This window comes from Colossoma macropomum, unplaced genomic scaffold, assembly GCF_904425465.1.
Source record: "Colossoma macropomum unplaced genomic scaffold, Colossoma_macropomum, whole genome shotgun sequence".
NCBI classification, from domain to species: Eukaryota; Metazoa; Chordata; class Actinopteri; order Characiformes; family Serrasalmidae; genus Colossoma; species Colossoma macropomum.
In genome coordinates, this window is record NW_023494806.1 from 30356604 (window position 1) to 30368766 (window position 12163).

Consider the following 12163-nt stretch of genomic DNA (forward strand, 5'->3'; position numbering starts at 1 on the left):
TGTTTGGACTGCTGAGCACAACACAACCTTCTGCTTCTCCGCTTTAGTGCAGTTGGAGAAAGTTATAGTTACAGAATCAGCGCCACCACCTGGCCTGAAGCGGCTTCACACTGGGATCTATCGCTCTCTCTTTCTTTTCTCTTTCTGTTTTAGCAGACTCATTTCTTTCTTTAAGCGTTTGTCTTAGATACACGTGAGTATGAGGTATTGTGTGTTTTTTTGAACGTTTTAACCTGTTAAAATAGTCCTTTTTTGTTCTTTGAATATTTTTCTTTTACGTTCACGTAAAGCTGAAAAAAGTCCTGTTAAATTTTATAATCAGTTCTACTTTAAATTCACTGTTGTATTCTCTTTAGTTGTATCGTATTGCAAAAAATTGTGCCTGGGTGTTTTTCATACATTTCTAAATTTCCCATTAGACAAGTTTTCTTTCTTTGGCAAGAACTGGCCAGCAATAAAGCCGTTTAAGGTATTTCACCACTATATATACATATACGCATAATAGATGCAGACATCTTTTTTGTTGTTGTTCCATAATGTCACCCCCTTCAGAAGCAGAATCACTTTATTTCCCTAAGTATGTTTCACATACAAGGAATTTGTCTTGGTGTTTGAACACGTGACATGTAACATACTACACTGACCAGATGAGTGCACAGACAATAAGAAATCATAAAAAAGACAAAGCAAAATGAAAATACAATAAACAGAACAAACAATAAAAAAGATATAAAAGAGCTAATGAAACTATCTAAAGAGATATATGTGAATATGTACCCACATGCAGAGTCTGAGGAAGTAAACTATTATTTACAGTATATTACAGGATGACCTGAACATTTGTACAGTTGTATAAATGAGCATTTTAGTGTAGAGTTGTGATGTAGTTACACAGTAAGGTTAGTTGTTGCATATAATAAAAAAAATGTTTTATCATTTAAGCATGTTATGTTTTTGTTATACTTTTAAGGAGTTATATGTTTGTATTTCGTACTAAGCTAAGAAGCGCGATTCCATATTTGTATGAAAGGAAAAAGACTGAAGCTGTAGTTGGTGTGTTTGTGTTTGTCACTCTCCTCTGTATCAGTATTACAGCACACAAAAAGAAACAACACTGCAGTGAGTGATGAACTGCAATTGCAATAAGAGTTTATCCTCTTCTTCCAGAAAGGCTGAGCTGTGGATGTGAGTCATTAATAAAGAGCTGCAGTGGTGGATGCTGTGGTCTAGCGCTCTCTCTCTCTCTCTCTGACTCTGATTTCTGAGCAGATGCTGCTCTGCAGGATCTTTGACTTCAAAAGCAGCATTAACCTCAGTTAAAGACCTTTATTAAAATAAGTTTGATGTTAATAATATGATAATATATAATTCTAATATGACTGTAGAACTGTGCAACTTTATACGTTTGGAATTATTTGTAGGAAGCTGTTAGAAATGCTGAAATGTTAGATGAGTACACAATGATAGATGACACTAAATTGAGTGAGAAGGCTGTAGTGCATCTAGAGTAATGTAGTAAAATTAATTCCTTACATTTGCAAAGTGGTGACCAAATTTGAAACTAATCCTGAAAGTGATACTGGACTCTGATTAGAAATTACTATAAAAAGATAATTAGATAATCTGTCAATTAATAACTTCTGATTTATAATTTAGATTATTAAAATCAACGTTGTATAAGTATCGAAGCTAATAATATGGTGAGTGAGGTATGTAAGGAACATCTGGATTAGGAAAAATCACAACGAAATGAGTTTCATATTTGCTTCATTAAAAAACACTACAATCAACTACAGGACTTAGTTTGAGCTTTTTCAGTCTGACTTTACATTTTCACTTAAAAAGCAGAATTAACCTCAGTTAGAGACCTTTAGCAAAGTAAGTCTGATGATAAAAGATAGACTAAGTTAGCTGCTTAGCTACTGAGTCATTACTATAGTACATCTTATTCTAAGAGCTTTTGTGTTCTTCTGTATTTACTCTCTTAAAATGATGGTGTTTCTCCGGAGTTTATATCAAATTTTAAAGTAACTTTTACAATTCATAATTCGAGTACAAGTAAATGTATTTACTCCAGTAAGTTGACAGGGCTAGATTGTTGGAAATAATCTGCACAAACACAACTAAAGCCAAACATAATATGTGAGAAAAAAAAATGGAAAAAAAACCCCACATCACTCGATAAAAAAAAAAAAATGGGTTGTTAACTCAATTAATAATGTAATTTTTAGTGACTGTCCTGCTGCATACAGCTCCATAACGTTACCTTACATTAACTAATATTACAAACAGTACACTTTATACTCACAGACTGCAAACTGTATAAGTTAACAGTACCAAAAATTCTATTGTTAACAACAGCGATTTGTTCAGCGCTTTGATTTTCTTTACTAAGATATGTTCCTCTGGTAATCATAATTACTTCATACACTATGAGAAATATATTTCTCCTTTATATAACAGCCTCTCACATAGTTAAAGACAAACATCGAATGCAGAGAGAGAGAGATAGAGAGAGCGAAGCAAGACTGTGTCCTGTGATGAACTAAAAAACAAAACAAGTCTCTTATGATGCAGTTTTATCTGTAGATGAGATTGAGAAGTAAATGTATTTTTTGAAAACACATTTTAAGTGAGGGTCTAGGTGTCGTAACTTTTTTCTACGATCAGACCGAGTGGTGATCTTAATAGCATATAATAGCACTTTTAAAACTGTTTGAGTGATGCTCTGATTTTTCTAATGGCTGAATATTAATGTGAGGTGATCCTGGTTTGTCTGTGTACAGCGTGCACACAACCATAAGAATGAAAGAACTTACAGTCTGATCAGATCACTTTTGGACCATCTGAAAATGTTAAACTGTGTGACAGAATTAGTCATCAGACTTAATGGGGAAAGCTTTATTACTAGATTTCCCCTCACATGGCTGTATACCAGCAAAACTGCAACAAAACTTTTTCAGTACAGGTATTTTCCCTCTGAGGAAGTGGCTGAAGAGGAGAACCATGACCTACAGATCATCAGTAAGAGATCCATGCCACTGTTATAACATTGAGTCAGACATGCGATGCTGCCAAGAAAAATAAATCCAAGTAAGATTTTTATATTAACATTATATACAATTGTATTATTTTACCTTTTAAAGTATACACCGATCTGGCATAACATTATGACCACCTCCTTGTTTCTGCGCTCATGGTCCATTTTATCAGCTCCACTTACTATACAGGTGCACTTTGTAGTTCTACAATTACAGACTGTAGTCCATCTGTTTATCTGCATACTTTTTTAGCCCCCTTTTACCCTGTTCTTCAGTGGTCAGGACCCCCATGGATCCTCACAGAGCAGGTACTATGTGGGTGGTGGATCATTCTCAGCACTGCAGTAACACTGACGTGGTGGTGATGTGTTAGTGTGTGTTGTGCTGGTATGAGTGGATCAGACACAGCAGTGCTGCTGGAGTTTTTAAAAGTTTTTTCCACTCTATTAGACACTCCTTCTTTGTCAGTCCACCTTGTAGATGTAAAGTCAGAGACGATAGCTCATCTGCTGCTGCACAGTTTGTGTTAGTCATCCTCCAGTCCTTCATCAGTGGTCACAGGTCACTGCCCACAGGACGCTGTTGGCTGGATGTGTTTGGTTGGTGGACTATTCTCAGTCCAGCAGTGACAGTGAGGCGTTTAAAAACTCCAGCAGCACTGCTGTGTCTGATCCACTCGTACCAGCGCACACCACCACGTCAGTGTTACTGATCACGTCAGTGAATGATTCACCACCCAAATAGTACCTGCTCTATGAGGGTCCATGGGGTCCTGACCAGCGTAGCAACAAGGCAGGTGGTCATAATGTTATGCCTGATCAGTGTCTATCACATAACTTTCACAACCTGCTTGTGATTTTTTTGGGGTGTTTTTGTCTTATCAGGGAATCTCCTTGTCTTTAAGGAGAAAGATTCAGAGGGAGGATCCATAAAAATCTAAAGCAGCTCCATGGAAAAATACACATGTATCCTCTGACTTATTTTCTTTTACATCTCTCTCTGCCTTTTCCATACTTTACATGTTTCCAATTATAATTCTAATCTTTATGCTCAGTCTCTCGTCATTCCGTATACACTCAGTGGACAAGGCAATTGTAACGTTGTCTTTGAGGTACACCTATTAGTCATCCATACCGTATACAATCAGTTAGAAGTCATAATATGTCTATTTCATGCCCTGCGTTTGTACTGAGAACCTATTTGTCTGATAGTAGCATGTCTTGTCCTGTATATGTTTGTCCATTGGTCTCTTTCATGAATGAGTCATTTCTAATGAGCAAGCAAGTCTTATCCCAAAACAGGTGTATTAACTGTATCAGGTGTAGGTACTCAGATCTGCTCACACGCAGCATGCTTTACTATTAGATACAGCTATTAGACCATAATGTTCTGTTCACTCAGTGTAGAGTGCAGCCCTCCTGCCATCCTTAACATGCTATCTTTCCTTCAACTCTGTATCTGTTGCAGTCTGAAGGGTCAGTGCACATGTTTAGGGACTGCTGAGTCCTGTCCACCCCCCATTTTTAACCATTAGTTTAGACCAGTGTTTGTCTGGAAAGAATACTGAATAACTGACTAATTTTGCAGTCATCTATCACGGAGGACACATCTAACATTTCTTCATTTTTACAGCTTCTTACAAATGATTCCAAATGTATAAAGCTGTGGTGTAAAAAATCATATTAGAAACATATTGTAGATGTATATGCAGCTGAATTTCTTTTATATTATTGAAAACACTGATTAAAATCTATTATAAACAGCACCAGAATCTCCTAAATCCTAAAAGCTTTGTAATATGAAGATTACCTTGTAGGAATAAAGAAATATCAGAATTTGAAGTGAGTGAATATAGAAGTACAGAAATGCTTAATAGGAAGTACTGTAGTATTAAACTACATTTACTTCATGTGTCATTTTTGATAGGCCACTCATTAAGCAGCCAACACTAGTCTAGTTATTTATCATTACACTAATGCATACAATCAGAGGAATCTTGAACCAGCCATTCAGAAGCCTGAAGACCCAAACAGAAGACTGGACATTCTGGAAAATCACTATCGGTATGGTCACCAGGAGTAAGAAACAACTTGACAGCACTTAAATATATTCATTAAAATATTATTATTAACTGTGGCTAATGCTGACTTTTGAATTAAAAAAAAATGCAGAGCTGCATCTGCACACTGTACAAGAGCAAAGAGAGTCAGAGAGAGAGAGAGAGAGAGACTGACATTGACAGCTCAACCAATGAACTGCATTTGCAATAAAAGTTTATCAGTCACTGCAGTGTTTCTTCTTTTTGGGTGCTGTAATACTGACACAGAGAAGAGTGACAAACACAAACACACCAACTAGAGGGTAACTGCAGGGTAAATTCAACCTAATTTTGCAAAGACTTACCCCAGCATGGCTAAGATTAAAATGTAGAAATGTATGATAAACACATATTTATCATTTCTGTGATGCAATATACCCTAAAAAAGTCCACACAGTGACATTCAAAAGAAGAACAGGACATAAGAATATAAAATTTATTTACATTTTTAATTTTAAGATTGATTCATGTTTACAGGAACATAAAAAAGAAACATTATTTCAGTAATAAAAAGAGAAAAAGGGAGAAAAATAATCTGAACAGGTTAACAAATATAACCGGTTAAAAAATATAACCTCACTTTGCGTAACTTGAAGTAAACAAAAGATACTAAGAACTATACTATGAGAGAGAGAGAGAGAGAGAGAGAGACTTCAGCACAGGAAATTACATTTCATCTCCCCAAATGGTCACCTTTCACTTAGTTCTGCAATGATGGAGATACCCAGTTCCAACTCCTGTGCCATCGACCGGCCGCCACGTCTGGTAGGACAGATTGTATTTGGGCATAGAAGACCTCGTGTCTCAAGGAGCAATCTCTCACAAAGAACATCAACAATCCTTAAATTTGCTTCAAACAGTAATGCAATGCTCATGTACGAGTTGCTGTCTGGCTTATATACAACTTCATGCTGCGTAGAACAGGCATGTGTAGGCCATACTGAGGAGACGTCACCAGTACATCTCTCAGACAGCTTGAAATCTTGCAGTCTTTCATACTGCAGAGTCTCAATAACAAAGCAGTTCATTTCTGCCAGCAGTATTTAGGGTCATATCTCCTTCATAGCTGTCCTCAGCACAAACACTCTGACCTTTCAGCAAACAGAAAACATCTCAAGATTAAGAGGGAAGGAAATGTTGCACTTCCGTCATAATAAGCATTAAGCAGTTACTGTGTAGGAAAGGAACAAAAGAAGAACACGCAGTGAGGCAAGAACATTGTCAAATTTTGTCAAACATCCACCACATTATCAGACACACTACATTAACCAAAATATACTCAACTAGAAAGTGAACAACCTCTTATTATTTAATGTGGAGCTTCTCCAGTGTTTTCAACATATATAACAAATTAAATTAATTTTGGGGAGAATATGCACTATAATGTCTTCTCCTTATCCTTGGGTGTATAAGCTGTAGGCATAGCTTGGTTCTCAGCACAAGAAAATAAATGTTTTTATGTCATGTTTTAGAAATAGCATTAAAAAACAATAGGTGGTTTTCCCCTAAAACCAGTTTCAAATCTGGGCTTCAGGCACCATTTTCTGGAGAGGTTTACTCCTAGAATGTGTTATGGTTGCCCTCATTGCTGTCCATTTTCACCACTGCTCTTAGTGCACTTGTGTGTCTTCACAGTCTTTGAATGCCTGAAACTCTTCTTGCACTCTGAGCAGTGACACGGCTTCTCTCCTGTGTGAATAAGCTGGTGTTGTTGGAGATGAGTCTGACGATTAAAACTCTTCCCACACTCTGAGCAGTAATATGGCTTCTCTCCTGTGTGAATGTGCTGGTGTATTTTGAGATGACTCTTTCGAGTAAAACTCTTTCCACATTCCAATCAGTAGTGATTTCTCTCCTTGTTGTGTTTCTGTGTTTGTCTGTGAGATGTGTTCATGTGGAGGTTAACAGATGATGTTTGCTGAGTACTGGAACGTCTTCTGGATGCCATATTCTTACGTTTAACCTATTTCAGCAGCTAAACATTCTTCTTGCTGGAGTCCTGACGTGTTTATGGAGGCACATTTAAGCTGGGTAGGAAGGTGCAGGAAAAGACTTGAAACAGGACATCATTTATTTCTGGAAGAAGAAAAAGAAAATCTAAACTCAACATACAATGCAACTAACGTAATCTGATACATATTGTACATTTGTACCTATGTACCTATGTACATTTTGCCACTGATAGTTACTGGGTTCTCTGCTTTGTACAGTCATTAAGGAGCCAAAATATTAATTTTTCTACATGAATAAAGTCCCAGAGCTTAATAGATTCATTAGGCTTTAATTCAGGTTATGTGTAGACAAATTGAGAGCAGAAAAAATTATGTGATCCTTCAAACCTCACTTCACAGCTCATGGGCTCATCTAAACAGCTGGTTGAGTATCTGAAACTAAAGGTAATTGACTCTTACAAAGCAAGAGAAGAATATAAAATACAACCTAACTTACAACAACAGCTCACACTTTCTGTTTCTGCCGACTGTCCACGGAAAGTGTTCCAGTTTGGATTTGATGTTGTTCAAAAGTCCAAACTTGAAATCCTTTTTGAAATCTTCTATGTAACTGTCTAAGTGTGAACTTCTATTTTCTGTTACAGTGTAACTGTGAGTGTCTGTGCAACTGAAGACAGATTACATTTTTAAAAAGAAATAATAATAATAATTATTATTATTTATTATTAATAATCATCATTCAGATTAATCTGCTGCCTGATGTACTGATTTAGAATAAATACATGTGCAATCTGGCATTAATATCTATGTCAAAATATTGGTATCAATCCAACACAAACTAACACACACACACACTTTTATGGACTTAACCATTAGTAAAGCTTTATCCCATTCTTTATCAAATTCAGTGAAAATCTGTTCCTGAATCTGAAAATCTCCGTCTATGAATCTGTATCTGTGGAAAATATAAATCATAAAACACGTGTAAATTCATATAAATCCATTTTCATTTAGCACTAGCATCTCTCATTCATAGTCTTTCATGAAGATCACTGTCAATTATCAAAACTAGACATCCGAGTGCACCATATCAGATTAAAGTGGATGGGGAGGGGCGGGGTTTACGCTATTAACATGCCCATACTCAAATGAGGGGATTTTATTTCTGAAGTGCTTATAAATTCCAGAGCTTGAGATTTGGGGGTTTCTTAGTTAGAGGTCAGTGTGGCAGGCATTGAAAAAAGTTCTGCTGAAGAACAGTTTTAAATATGAGCCCAAACAATCTGTGTAGTATATAATTAGAGCTCTGCAGAATCAAGATACTTTTAACACACACAATATTAAAAAATTAAATAAATAAAGTCTTGACCTTACTATCTAAATTGTTTCCAAATCTTCAAATGTACATATTATTACAAACACACCCCACCAGCACATGCATGTGTGGTGTGTGCATGATGCAAACATGAACATATTAACATTAACACCAGACACATATTCAGCCACAGACACTCTTGCCAGCTCTTACTCTACCAGCCATTGACCACCAACCCCCACCCAGACATCAACAGCTCTCAGGAAGTTTTTCTTATTATTCTAGAACAAACTGTGATTCTCACCAGATTTGTACATGTAATTATACTCATCTTGGATAATATCTATTTCTACACCTATTACAACCACATGACTTATTAATATGACCTCTTTTTGCACATTGTTTTTATAAGTGATAGTTGATAAGATCTGTTTCATATGTTCACAAACTGAAAATGGAGCAGAGAAAGTCATAAAAGGACTCATCATTACAGTTTTCCTGACAATGAGTAGTTTACATTAATACCAATGATATGATCAATAATGAAGGCGATGTCTTGATAATATCAACACACAAAAAAACAGAAGCACATGAGATATAAGACAAGAATCAAGGAGTCTTGTTCCAAAAGACATGTATTTACAGCTAACTAGGCAAAGTTAATTCCTGAAGCAAAACAGCATTTTAATCCAATAGATCATTAAAGTTACCACAGAAGTTTTCCATGTAGTTTGTCTATAGTGTAAATTCTAAAATAAATCAGAAAAAAAAAACAATCAAATATTCTGGTCCAAAAGCTCCCATTACTCAGCTCTGGTTTGAATGAAGCTGCCTCTGTGTTCTCTAATCTATTTTAAACCCATTAAATCTTATTTACAGAACTCAAATGTGTTTCCAGCTGTTTGTCTCAGAGTGAATGAAGAACAGTGAGTGTTAAAGTGTCGGACAGCTTCCTACCTTCAACAGTTCAGCTCACTGTATGAGCGCGGAGGTGTGGACTGTGGGCTGAAAATTGGAGGAGTTGAACATGACCTGTCTAGCAGCGATAAAACAGCATTTGGAGAAAATATATAATATAGTGAAAATATAACGATCTAATCTCACCACAAGAATTCAAACCTGAAAATTCAGCAGTTTTAATGGTTTATGAGTAAAGAAGGGAACTCTTCTGTAGTATAGGGTATATTAACGCTACTCAGAAGTACAACTGTGGTTAGTTATTTCTCCTGGGTTTGATAATGACGAGTTGTAGATATTAATTTCCTTAATAGATAAATGACAAAAAAAATGTTCTTTTTTATATTTTACCACGCACAGCTACATAAAAACTATTTTTTTGACAAAGTGAATAACAATGCATAGCTTATGCTTATTACACAGATATATAATGAAATACACATTAAGATGTCCAATGAGAACTCAGAAAAACAAGAAAGACCATCAGGGATTCAAATTCTTCACAATTAAATTAAAAAAAAAACAAAAAAAAACTTAAAAGCAAATAAAACATTTTAAAAGTTGCTTGTTGAATTTACTTTTGTGAATGTAATCTCGACTTTGCTTTTGGGAATGCTTTGTAAAAGTTATACAAAGGTTGATCAGAGAGTAGTCTTCTTCTCTTCTGTTACACATATCGTAAACCTAAATACATCTGTGTAAAATAAGAAAAATCACTACAAATAATTTGGCTAATAAACGTCCAAAAGGATTTCCAATAGGACACCAGCATCACAAAACGAAAAACTAATATCAATATCTTTTTCAAATCTTTGTAAGAAATGTTTAGGAGGATAATTTCTGTGCAGTAATTTGTAATTAATTCTCTCACTGTATTTGTGATAAAATATTTGAAGGGTTGACGCTGTCCACTGCCCATATATCAAACAGAAGGCCCACACAGTCCTATCTGGCCTACAAAATTATTTCAATTTTCTATTAATGTTAGCCTGTTTCACAATGCCCCAGACTACAATCCCCGAGCGAGCACTGCAATGTAATGTGCGCTCCCACCCCCTCCCCCAACAACAATCTCTGGAACAGCGGTTACACCTCAATTCTACTGTACCAGTCATATAACCGAACACACTAGCTGGGTTTACGCTGCAACCAATATGAACATTTAGCAGCTCAGAAACTGATTCCAAGAATGAATGAGCTTGCAGCAAAGGAAAGTTGCCAGTTATCTAGATCAAGCAGACCTGGGAACATATATATTTTAAGGTCTATTACAAGTGCTTGTATTTCGCTGTTGATGTTTTGCTTTATTTTGAAATATTAATGGCTAGTTTAGGTTATAGCAAAATGTTATTTAAAAATGAAATAAAAACATAGTGTTCTCTGGCTCACGATTTGTTAAGATTTTTTAACATGGCCCTTTTAGTGGCCTACTGTGTTCATTATAACAAAGTGTTTTATCCAGTAATTTTTATTTTTCCATAAAAACCTAAAAAGCGGGTCTGGTTTATTGATTTGCTTATCGATGCGTCAACATATAGAGTGAATTGTCTTCAGCTTTAGTTATCAGTATTATTCTTTTTGAAGTTAGATCTCACAAGAGCCATGAATTGAACTGTTTCTGAATCTTATTAATAGCTGGATCAAAAATTAATATATATGTAGCTTTAGCATCCTTTTGTTATCACAATAACTATGTGACCTGGGATTTAACTGTAATGTTGAAGAGTAATTCATTCTTGTATTGTTTTACAGCTAAAAGTTTGCACTTACTTCTATTTAGTGATAGGCCAGAGGCACCAGAATAAACCTAATATCATTTGTGCCTCTTCTGATTGCTCTATGTATGGGATAACTGAGAAAAAATACATCACAGATGGTCAGTTCAGCTAGATTTAAAGCTATTTTAATTTATTAGCACAAGCTACCATAAACTATTTTATACGTTTATAGCCATTGAACACTACTCGTTGAGGATAAGCTTGCAGACACGTTCTGGTATTTTGCAGTCATTTTCTTTATCTAAACAGAAAAATAGGAAATGGCCAAGCTCCCCATAAACCAGCTGTGGTGTGTCATTGTGATGCCCCAGTAGCGCAAAATGCAAGGCTGACAAAAAAAAAAAATGCATGGTACCGAGCCAGCTGGCAATAGCCTTCGCAGCACTAGGTTAAGTTGAACAAGCCTACCAAGTTTGATGTGTTACATAAACATTATTAAGTTTTATAAGTTTTCAGAGTTCAATCTCATGTCCGTACAGTGCATATGTGGAAACTAAGCTGCAAAAACAGCTTTTCAAATTGATTGTTTGTGATGTCATGAAAACCAGTGCTTTTGCATTTATTTGCCTATTTACTCTACAGCAGTTTAGCCCTGCCCACTCTCACTGAAGTTATCCAGTGTTTCAGTTTGGAGTGATTTTTGAACAAGTACGATAGAAAGCAGCCAAACAGAACAGAGATATATATCAGTTTCAAAGGCACAGTAACAAAAACTAGCTTAATTCCAAGGAATAAAGAGAGGTTTGAAAATGATCATGTAGAAATAAATTATTACAATATTCGGTACATAAAGCTACTGATATGTCATAAGTGGAAAATATTAAATACAAGAAAATCCTTTAATAATTTTAGCTGCCTAAACCAAATGACTCCACTTTGTAATGACAAGCAGTGTATCTGTTATTGGCTTAGCTAAGAGCTTGGCTTTTTCTGAGATGTTATACTGGAACAGTGAGTAGCAAATTACAGGATAAATAAAGATGGCAGCGTTGTAGAAGGGAGCACTCTGCTGTTCTGTCAGG